Source organism: Tinamus guttatus, unplaced genomic scaffold (assembly GCF_059628265.1).
Source record: "Tinamus guttatus ecotype Peru unplaced genomic scaffold, ASM5962826v1 Tinamus_guttatus_pri_ptg000213l, whole genome shotgun sequence".
Taxonomy (NCBI): domain Eukaryota; kingdom Metazoa; phylum Chordata; class Aves; order Tinamiformes; family Tinamidae; genus Tinamus; species Tinamus guttatus.
Window position 1 is genome coordinate 54,199 of NW_028288747.1, and position 12,168 is coordinate 66,366.

The window sequence follows — 12,168 nt, forward strand, 5'->3', positions numbered from 1 at the left end:
ACAACTCAGGTAAAGAAGAGTGCATAGTGGTGGCTGATTATGGAAGGGGTAAGATGTAGAGCTGGAAGGAACAGATTTATTTTTTCTTTTATCATTTGGGGCCAGTAGATTATACAAACTGTGATTACTGTAGAAATATAATTTTCAGGAATAAATGTTTAGCCAAGATTGGTAGATAGATGGTGTATGATCAATCACAACAAGACAAAGCTACTACCAAGGATGGAGACGGGATAAGATTTGTCCTTGCCATTTCTCTTAGTTAAATTCTCCAGTGTACCATCTTGCATGGATTGAATATGAGCCAGCTTGTGCTCATTTTGGATCTAATCTTGGCTAGACATTAGTTCTAATGAAATGATCTGTCTCAGATTATTACAATCGCACTTAAAGTGAAGCTTCCAGGAATAAGCTTCCATTTGTTTTCATGTATACTGAGGACCAAAATGATATGTTATTTCATCATCTCACCATAACCTGTTCTCTCATATAATCTTTCAGGTGGCTTCCATCTTGTTCTATAGTGGCCTTGAGGAAAGCAGGATCACATCCAACTTATTTATTTATTTATTTTATTTTGCATTAGCGATTTAACTTATTTCTTGTTCTTATTCAGTAGGATAAGTCCTCCTCACTGACTATTGATATCTTCCAATGATATCAACAGCAGTGGCACGCGTTAACTCCTGCATTTATTGATCGTATGGTCAAAAGAATATGACTGAAATGTTTATATGTATTATGTACATATAATTTTATTCTTTCTTTTGGCCTTTGGAATTAGTAACATCTGTTCCTGCTGATGGAAAATATCCTCTGGGCCACAGAGGAATCACAGTCACATGTTGCCGCTGGAACAGCCTGTGTGAATCAGCGGTAAGATAGACTCATCACTCTGCACCTAATAGATATAACACCAAAACGGAGCCAAGACATTCCTGTCCAAAGTGGGAGGTAACCGTCTATTCTCTAGCTTGAAAGAAGTCTCAAAACCATTTTCTGAGCCCTTTCAGCCTATCAGACAGTGCCTGCTTAGCTTGTTTCAATGCAAGCTTCACATTTTCATCTGAGCTTATTCCTGTCTTTTTAATTAAAATAATTAAATAACCTAAAAAAAAATCTAGGAGTACAGATTGAACAGCCTGAGAGACCTCTGAATCCTTCTGATTTTGAGTTGGATGACTAACTTTGGAGTACATCTGAGCATTTTTGATTCATATTATCCCTAAAATTTCAAAGATTTAAACAACAACACACACTACCAATATATTTGTCATTTTTGGCTGTGACAAGTAAACAGTAAAAAGAAAGAAGAAAAGAAAAAAAGAAATGTAACATGAAATAAACACGCGTGATGTTAATGACGAACAAACAAAAAGAAAAAATTATTTTGCAAAGTGGCAAAACTTCTTCACCTTTGGGAAAAATGACCCAGAATCTTTAACTTACGATATCTAGAATTGCTGTCTCAAGTATCAAACGACACTTGAAGAAGTGTCTCTTACTTGAAGAAGCATCCATGTTCTCTATGTAGCATGCACACTGATTTTGATGCACACAAAGTGATTAAGGCAGTAACCAGCTGTTTTGTTTTATATTTGTGCAGTGTCATAACACAGATCTGGAGCTTCTAATAGGTTCAGCTACCCAGGTAAGTCATACTTACTCAGAGACTCTTAATCACACAAATAATAAATACGTATATATATATATATATTTATATATATATATAAAGACCCATAGTCTGTTTTTCATGGCCAGTGAAAGGTTGTATCAGATCTGTGACAATTTGCATCTTTGAGTCTTGTGTCTACGGTAAAGACCCCTTGCTGGGCAAAGAAGATGATGTAGGTCACTGATAACTAATAAGAGGGTATATATGACAGATTTCATTTTTAGGGAATCTCTATTTCCACACTGAAGTTTAGATGCCTTGTACTATTTAGCAAAATCTCAGTAAAATGTTATGGTCTCCAAAAAGGCTGGTGTATGAGTTATCTAATGTCTCTCAATACCACACAACAGCATCTAGTGCCATTTGTATGTATTTGTACAAAAAAATACTTATTTTTAGTTAACTCTGTAAACTGATTTTTATATTCATTACTTCCATATATATCTTAAATGCAGACATTCTGCAGAAAAATCTGAATTTAAGACCAATCAATTCAGTAAACGCCATGAACCACATTACATAGCTTTTTAGATACTATGTCTTTCAGATGACAGAGAAGAAAAAGCTCTAAGTGTATGAAAATTCAATGTTCCATTCTCTCAGTCAATGTAACAAAGCTAGATTGGATGCTAAATACTAAACCCTTGGCCCTGGTCCTTGATAGTCATGCTTGTACTGATTTGCCCTTGCTATTATCCTTGAGCCACACCACAGCAACATATTTTTCATGTTAATAAATTATCGCACAAGAAGAGATTCAATGCATTGCTAAAAATAATGCCCACATTTTGCTAGGCTGTAGAGGTCTGAGTGAAAAGCTCAAGCAGCTCCCCAGAAGTGGGGAACATCTGATCTGCGAGGTGCTATCTACCTTTGTTTTTAGTGGGAGTTGAGGATGTGCAGTCCTCCAGAGATCTGAGACCTAGAGAGAATATTATAAAAGTCAAGCAAGTGACATGTGATAGTGCAGTTCATCCAATAAGAAATGAGTTGTTTAAAACAGACAAAGTGGAGTGAGTAACTAGCTATCAGAGACAGTTTTGACATAGAGCCATAAAGCGGGAAGCAGCATACCATTTTAGCAGGCATTAATGCAGCAGACAGACCTTCCTAATGATCTATAAATAAAACAGAAAAAATGTCTTCCTGGCTTAAGTGAATTATTGTTGCCATTAAAGATGATAGCACGACATGGGAGGAAAGGTAGTGCTACTTCTTTAAAATGGAGTGTTCCTCCCTCACACCCATTATTAACTTCAGCTAGAAACTGGAGTAACACAAACACAAGGTTCTTCTGTCCAATTTTGATGTTACATCCACACAAAAGGAAAGGATATCTTTTTTTTCTTTTTTTTTTCTTTTTTTCCCTGAAAAAATCCAGGCTGCCTTTATACTACTTGCAGTATTTTCTTCTCCCTATCACCAACAGCAAGTAGAAAACTCCCATACAAATATCCATGCATATCTTGTTTTCTAACAGGGTGTCTTGGTGCATAGGGAACAGCGCAGACAAGAATTTCTATTAATTTATTGGTCATCAACAATCAAATGGTTGGCTGTTTGCTTCCTTGTCTTGTCTTAAAAACGTTTTTCAAGTTGTGTCCTCTCAGCTGAATCATAGGATCACAGGATAATTCAGGTTGGAGGCAACCACAGTCTCTGGTCCAGCCTTCTGCTCCGAGCAGGCTCGGTTTAGAGGTCAGACCAGGCTGCTTAGGGCTTGGCCCAGTCAGGGCTTCAGAACCTCAAAGGGTGGACGGAGCCTGCACAAACTCGCTGGGCAACGTGTTCCAAAGCACATGAGTCTGCCTATGTTTTTCTAGAATTTTCTGAATACAAGATTAAAATAATAGTATCTGTGGATGGGTTGGTCTCATCTCCTTGCCTGTTGCTGTGCAGTGTGATGAGGTTATTATGAATGAATGGCCCTATGTGACCAAGTGTGAGACCCTATTTTTCCCAGGGTTGGGCTATAACTTGGAATTTTCACCTGGATACATCCAGATATGGGGACACGTTTTAAATGAACCTATTGTGAATCAGCCATGAGAAAAACTGCCAAGATCTCTAGAGCATATTGGATAACCGTATGCAGTACTATATGCATCAATATTGTTGAAGGAGTCATGGTTTGATCATGCATGCCTGAGAGAAGGTTAAGGTGAATTTGCTTTTGCTGACACTCCCTTCTTGGTGTCATCATTAGACCTCATCCAAGCACTATGAAAGCTGTCAAAAAACTTATTTTCTCTTTACTCCCAACATCTGTGTACTCTTCTCTTCCTTTTTTGTTTGTTTGTTAGTTTTTTTTTTGACCTAATAAATCCATCACTCTCCCAGAGATGTTCTGAAGATGCCGCTCTGCCATGTTTCAGCACAGGCACCCGCAGGCATGACCTCATGTCAACTGTTGTTAAACCATCCCATTCTTTATGTCACTTGGTTGCTGAGTTTTTTCCTTGGTACAGGACAGCCTTATTTCTTGTCTACTTCAAAAAATCTGTTCTCTATGTATTGATGTGTACATATTAGCCTTTTAAGTTATAATCAAATACAGAATTACTCAAGTGCTGTATTTACATAGATCAAAATTCAAGGTCTTGGATCTGGTCTTTAAAAACAACTGTTAAAATATCTCAATCATATTCATATCTGTGGATCTAGAATTTAATTTTATAATTCAAAATACTACGGAATTTCTTAATTTGAAAAATATGGATTAAGAAAAAATCCTCTTAGGCATGCTTTCTTAACCTATAGATCAGTTCACTAAATCATATGATGTGCCCCTCAGCACTTTTCCAACATTTTACAGTGCTTCATTACTCCAGATAAATGCAGTTACAGTTCACATAATACGAACATGGAATTCTTGTGCAGGTACTTAATTGAAGCGGATAAATTTTTACGCAGCAGTACTTTGTTCCTCCTAAATCTTTAGTAGTCCATGGGTAATAATATAAATGGTAGTAGTGCTAGGTAAACTTTTCTAATGAAAAGAAAAAATACTGCAGTTTGTTTTGTGTTTTCAGTCTACGACAAGGAATGAAATGAAGGAGGTTTATATTGCAAGAAATTGTAAAGGGTTAAAAAAACATAGATCTCCATAAAGCAACAACATTTGTAACTTTTATGGTTAAATCAGCCATTGCTTTGCTGACCAATAAAATGGAAAATGTGTGCTTTTATAGGTTTATAAAAAAGGCAAACTCTAGTTGCATGAAAAATAACTTTCACCGATTGAGTACAGGTGGCGACTTGTTTAAACTCTGAAGATGTAAAGGCTTAGTATGTATGACTGAAAAAGGGAACATGGCACAATAAAAAGTCTTCCTTTCTTTACTCATCAATCCTTTGGGTATTCCATGTCAAATAAATGTTACAACAATTTACAGTAAAAGTATACAGTGGAAGTGCCAACGTTAACACTTCTTAGGATTGGACAGGGTCCAAATTTTTCACACCAATATTTAATGTGAAGTAAAATGTCTTTTCCATTGGAAGTGTCAGCTGTAACATGCTTTCCTATATTTGGCAACATGCTCATGTGAAGTATAAAGTCAAATGCACATGATGTTCTTTTTATTTCAACCATGATAAATTGTGTTCATTTGTTTAAGTGCAAGTGGCAGTTTTAGTGTTCCTACTATAAATTTTGGTTAGCTTCTATTGACACGCTGTATTAAACTTAAGAAAAACAAATTACACTTCACCCATTTTAATTGACTAAATGTGTCAAAAACACAATAAGTATAACACGAAGGGTCAGAGTCTCAGACTTCACCATAATGGGTGTCATGGCAAGGATCCAGCTTTTTGTACATTTCATTTTTCATAAAGTTTTAGTATGAGGCATGCATTTAACATTCACTTCCACTTCAGATTTGTAGCTAAAAAGATTCTCTCGTGTTCTTTTCCCACTGCACTCGCTCTAATAAAGAAGTTCCTTTTCTTTTTTTTTTAAGGTGATAGTACTGATGAATATTGACGATCCGCTATAAACATAAGATTTCCAAATCGCCTTCAGTATTTGAAGGAATGAATCCATGATTTACGTGGTACAAACGGATTGGTGTCAGAGTCCATCCTTGAGACCGTGGGTAGGAATCCCTTAGACCCCTTTTCTAAATAGATGAGTATATTGAGTGCCAGATAAAACTTGACATGCTTCATTCCCACAAGATTTGAAAAGAGCCTGTCATGCACACATGTCACGTTAAAGAATCGATGTCTGTTTTTATCTTTGGGAAATCTTTACCTGTTTAATGGATGTTAACAAGTAAAAATTAAGGAAAACTGCTAAAAGATGGTAAGAGTACTGGCAAAATGCCCTAAGCACTGAAATACCTTCTTCAAGCTTCAGGCCATTTGAATGTCTCAGTGTGGATTCTTTCTTATCAATTATGAACTTTTTACAAGTGCCAGCATTTCTTTCTGCTCTTGTTGCACAGGCTTCCACCTACTAAAAGGGTTTTGCCCTCTGCTTGAACCTCTGCCTGGTAAGTTGTAGTAAATCAGGAGATCAGATAGGCAAAGACTGCATGTAGGACCTGTGAGCAGTATTTATCAGCATCTCATTGTTTTCCAGATACAGAGTCCTCTAAACTATTCAGTTTTGAAGAGATTGATGGAGTGTCATGTGCTGCCAGATACTAACAGTGGGAAGGCAGAGCCCATATAGAGAGCACCCTCTGCTCGATGTGTATACCTGCAGCTCATGCCTTCCTCTGATGGGTAAGTAATGTCAGGTCAAGCTTTTCTCTGTTCCTGCTTGCTTTAGTTTGCTCTTGTTACAATTAAATTCCTCTCACCTGTCTAGGAGCAGACCCTGACTATAATGCAGGTGTTAAAGAAGATGGATACAGATGTATGTTGGTATTATCCACATATCAAAAGCATCAGCTGCAACAGATGTTCTTTCAGGCAGAGGTGTTTCTATATGCAAGTCTAGTCATACAAAATGTCCTGACACTACTTCATCTTTGGGAAATTTGATAAGATGAACTATGTCTTTACTTGTTAAGAAAGAAAGAATTAACAGGAGCCAAAAAAGTCAGTCTGCATTTGGAGGCAGCTCAGATGATTTCTAGTCCCCATCAGAGGGGGCTGGCACAATGCAGGTTGGGAGAAGAAGCCTTGGACAGGAGAGCTGCACACACCAGTGTGTTCAAAGAGCAAGGGGCTTGGAGAAGTGTCCTGGAGAGACCTGATTCCTGAGCCTGTGATGGACATTAGAGTCCAAATTCCACCAGGAGGGTTCTAGTGAGAACACTGAACTTTGTCACTCTGAAAGGAGACAGAGCTGAAGAAGAAGGAAAAGATGCTTAATAACCACCTAGGCCCTACAGACTTTATTTTGCTTGGTATCTGTAAGTAAATTGGATGTCTAGGACACGGGATGACATGCAAATGATGTGGAGTCACAAGAGATGAACTGCTGCTACAGAGCTGGTGCCTATGGCAGCAGGAGGACAGAGAAGGAAAATCTAGCTCAGTTATAAAACAAAGTTGAGAAGTACATTTCAATGTAAGACTCTTATTTCTCCCACCATAAAGAGTTTCATCTTGATAACTTCATATGGACAACAAGATCAAAACAAGACGAAAATATTATGTTACTTCAAATTGTTTCACCTCTTCAACAGTATTGCATATTTTGTATCATGATGTCAAAGGATACCATTATTATCTTAATGCAATAATTACAGCTTCCTTATCAACCAGTACAGTAAAGAGTAAGAAATCTCTGCTTAGTCTCAATGAAATTGGTGACAATTGTACTTAGATATACTTGTCAAAAGGCTTTTATTCTCATATTGCCTTCAGTATCTTTAATTTTATTTGAGTATAGATATGATTGTATGATAGATATGATTCTATGGTTCAGATTTAAGCATATTCAGCCTTGTTCCATTTGGAATATCCTCAATCCATGTTATTAACTTAAAGCAAAGAACTTACTGATCAGCAGATCTGGCAATCTTCAAAAATCTTCCTGACCTTCATAACATTTTGTTTTCAAAAATATGGATAATTACATCCCAATCACTTTGTCTTTTCACAGCTGAAAATGAATCTCATGCTGTACCTCAAAGCTGCTGAGTCCTGTTATATTAAGGCTGTTCAATTAACATCCCCAGGCTGATTCTGTATAGGATATGTAACTTCGTGCTGATCTTTTACACGACTCAAAACAAAAAGATATGATGTACTTAATGATCACTAAGGCTTCAGAAATCACTCACGTGAAATAATGAGTTTGTTGTATCTTTACAAGAACTATTCCCAGCTTTTACTTGTCACATAAGCATTTATCATAGAATCATAGAATGCCTAAGGTTGGAAGGGACCTCTAGACATCAACTAGTCCAACCCCCTGCACACGCAGGGTCACCTAGAGCACGTGGCACAGGACTGCGTCCAAGAGGGTTTGAAGATCTCCAGAGAAGGAGACTCCACAACCTCTCTGGGCAGCCTGTTCCAGGGCTCTGGCACCCTCACTGTCAAGAAATTTTTCTTTAAGTTCCTGTGGAACTTTTGGTGCTTCGGTTTGTGGGCATGCTTATCTCAAGTGCTTATTATAAATTTTAATATACTTTAGCACTTTTTTTTTTCCACTCGACCTAGTGTTTCCTGCTGTCCTTCTTGATTTGCCTCTCTTGTAGAATGCACAAGCATGCTCACAGCTACGTCTCCTTTGCCACTTCCTCTACTTCTGCTAAACAATGATTCTCCACTCAAATATTTTGCTCTTTTTTTTTTTCTGTTGTAGGCACTTCCAGTAAAAATTAGGTTAGTTCTTAGCATGCATTGCTTGAAACATTTCTTTATTTCAGAATTTTTGATGTAAGGGACTGCTTTTTCATTCAGAGGCACCCCTCTTTTAGGCATCTAACTAGAAAGCTTTATTATAGATGTCTTCTGTTTTAAGGTAAGTTTTATTTGCTTTGGGGGGTTTATGATCCACTCACTAGCTAAGAAACTAGTTTTGTACAGGTACTTGTAGCTGCCAGAGAAGGAAATGTATTCCTTAAGGCTGAAAATACATCAGCTGGGATCATATATACCCACCATCCCAAAGGGAACTTAAAGCTTTCCTCGTGTTAGACTAAATGACAAAAACTCTCCACAAATTACAGTTCAGTAGGTTGGAAACCTGGCTAACTCAGGGGGTATTGTCAGCAAAACTGACTGTGCTGTCTGTAGCTCCAGTTTCATGCCACTTTCAATATAGAAACATAAAATCATACAATACTCCAGTTTTCAATATAAATGTGCCAAGCTAACTGTAAATTCTTCTCCCTTGGCTGTTTGCCTCAGGTAGAATATTTCCTAAGGTTCAACTAAAAATGCTCAGCTGGTTCCTCAGGCAAAGTTCAGGCATGAAAATTCATCTTATCAGAAAAAGAAATGTTGTTGAGAATCTCTCCTGTACCCGGTGCATATCACCTTAAAAACTGAAAAGAAAAATTTCTATGTGTTGTTTGGAGAGTGCCCTTTATTGCCTCTCTAGTGTTATATCAGAACTTGGCCATGCTAGCCACAGGGCATACTTCATCCCAATGAGAGCACCAACGAAACACACCTGCTGGGAGTCCTCTTAGAGCAGAGCAACTAATTTAACGGACTATTTCCTTGATCTTGCTCCAGGTCAGAACTGGAAAGCTGACAGTTTTCTCTGGAACTGCAAATCCTGGCTGTTGTGGGACAATGTGATGCCAAGCACAAGGCCTGAAAGCACCGACTACCTCCCTAACTTTACTTCTGTTCACATACAGGCAGCATGAAGAAGATGAAGCAATCTGACTGTAATGAAGAAGAGAAATGATTAAGGAGTGTAAGTGTAATAGTCTGGAAAGAAGGAGGGCCTAGGACTGAGAGCTGGTACTGCAAAGGAAAAAAAGACTATATAGTAATAATACGTGTGCAAAAAGGGCAAAATAAAGATTGTACAGGGCAACAGAATTCTCATGGTGCTTGACCTTGCTTTAAATGCAGCTCTTAGAGAGAAACACTGGTGTCTGAAACTCTAGAAAAACTATTTTGACAAGTTGCTGTGAAAGAAACATGGCAAAACCTTCGATGTCACTGTAGCACTATCATTGATAATGCAGGCTTCCATTACTCCTTGTCAGGTTAAGGTTAAAGGCAAAGCCCTGCTGGAGTTGGTTGAAGTCAAAGCCGTTTTTAATAATCATATGAGTAGCTCACTTTTTCCATTATACAACACTTGTGAGTATCCTGTGCTGTAATCCATATGGTTCTGGGGTCTCCAGAGTTTTTCTTGAGGAGATACTCTGAGAACCACTCCACTATAGTTCATCACTACTTATTGTAACGGCGAATCAATATCACACACACACCTTATCACTCTGCTGCATCGCCTACTAGGGCACAGCGGCTTTCATTGCTGCTTGTTATCTAATAAATTGTGTCAATCAGCACAGGCACTCTTGGCACTCCATACCAATCCTTGTTGCTAAACCTTGTTTGTCATAGGAAGCTATTTGCTGGTTCCTCATATGATTTTAGCTGATTTCAAAGGAGATATTATTCTCTAGCATCCTCTTACTTGTGATTTTTTTGCTACATCCAATATGAAGGGTTGAAGTGCCTTCACACACACATGCACACACACAAGCACTGCTCTTGTTTTAATGAAGTGACATCTTCAAAAGCATTTCTATGTTAATATATATATTATTTATTCTCAGACTTATATGTTCTTTTCTACATCCTGGGTCTTGTTATTCTATAGCCAGAACTGATGCTGATACCAGCTATAAAAATGTACACCTATCCTTCCTGCCAATAATAATAAGCTATAAAATTATATTTCCAGGAAACTAAATAAAACTTTCCATTAATTCATCTAGAAAATATTCCTCCATGTCATTGGTTAGAAATTGGTAGATTTCTCATAGCCAGATGTAGTAATTCAGGATTCGTATACATATAACATTTTTTTGTTAGATCAAGCATGTGCCTCTATTTTCATGTTGATTTTCTTTAATATACAGACTCAAAGCCTATACTTACTTTTCATAGTAAGGCCTGTATTTGAGCACTTATCAAAGCTGTACAAAATATATTTTTCCTTCTTTAATAACTGCATAAAACAATTTGAAAGTTCAAAAATAATTCTCACCTTCTCAGTGGACAGATCTGAAGCTATGGCTAGTGTATCCTGAGAGTATTAAACTGTAGCTAGATGTTGACAGTTTTCAAGGTGCATTTAGGAAGAAATATGAAAATTACTCCAACTACAAGCTCTGAAGCTTTTAAGTAGAGACTGAGCACTGCCTCACTGCACAACAGAAGCTGCTACTTTCTTTTTTGGCTGCTGGAGGGAAGATATTCACCTCTTTCCTTGAAGTTGTTAATGCACAAGGAATTTTTCCTTTGGACAAGAAAACACAGAGATTGTGTTTATGTCCTCATGACAGCATGGGCTCCAGCGCTTTCAATGAAGGGAATTCACTGAAAAGAACATTTTTGCAATGCACCTGCACAGACTTGTCTGAATGTTTCTGAGGTTTAGCAGGAATGGATAGACAAAAGGAGACTATCCCATCCTATGAACCTCTTCCACATTTGCCTGGGGACCCTTTTGTTCTCCATAAATTTATACTGCTAAAAAAACCAAACAGATTAAGAGTAATGAATGATCTTCACTCAATCAAATAGGTATCATACACACGCACTTCAAGATCTGTGAGGCACAAGAAGTTTTTATAAGTATTTATATCAAATTACTTATTATTTATATTAAATAAGTGCCTTATTATAGGAAGGCAATTTGAGTTTTTTCTTACTATGTGTATTATTATCAGCAATTTATAGAGTGCTGCTGTTGTTGGCAGAGCTGAATATCATGGCTAAAGACAGTTTGTGCTCCAAAGAATTAATTAGAAAGAGCTGAGAATGTTTTCCTACTTGAAGCCTTTCCCACATCAGGGAAATTTATGAACTTTGTAGGTATTTATTGCCAAAAGCAGACCCACATGAATTTAACAGGTTTGATAAGGTATGAATATGGGAGAACTGGAGTACAGCTCGTATGGTATACAGAGTTGCCTCATGGCAGTGTTGGTAGCAGACAGCTCTGGTAAGAAAGCTGGAGAAGTGCCCCTTGGACCCTATAGCCTGGAATCTCTGATCAGTCACACTAGCTTAAGCTTGTGCCAGATGTGCGTCCCTCATCCAGGAGAGCACAGGATATATTGATTTCTTTCTCCATGCAGCTCGTGTTGCTATACTACGGGAAGAGTTGTGTAGCTTACTAGGATAACATATAAACATACCAAAGGTGGTTCATTTGGCTATGCCTACTAGGCATTGCCCTAGGGAACTGGAGATCCCAAATTTCTGTGAGGAAGCCCCAAACAGAATGGGGGGTCCGTGTGCCATGCAGTTGGTCTGCTTTCACATAGTGGTCATTTGCTCACAGCTTCCAGATGTTCAACAGGCCAGCTGGGCTACTCTTTTTTTCA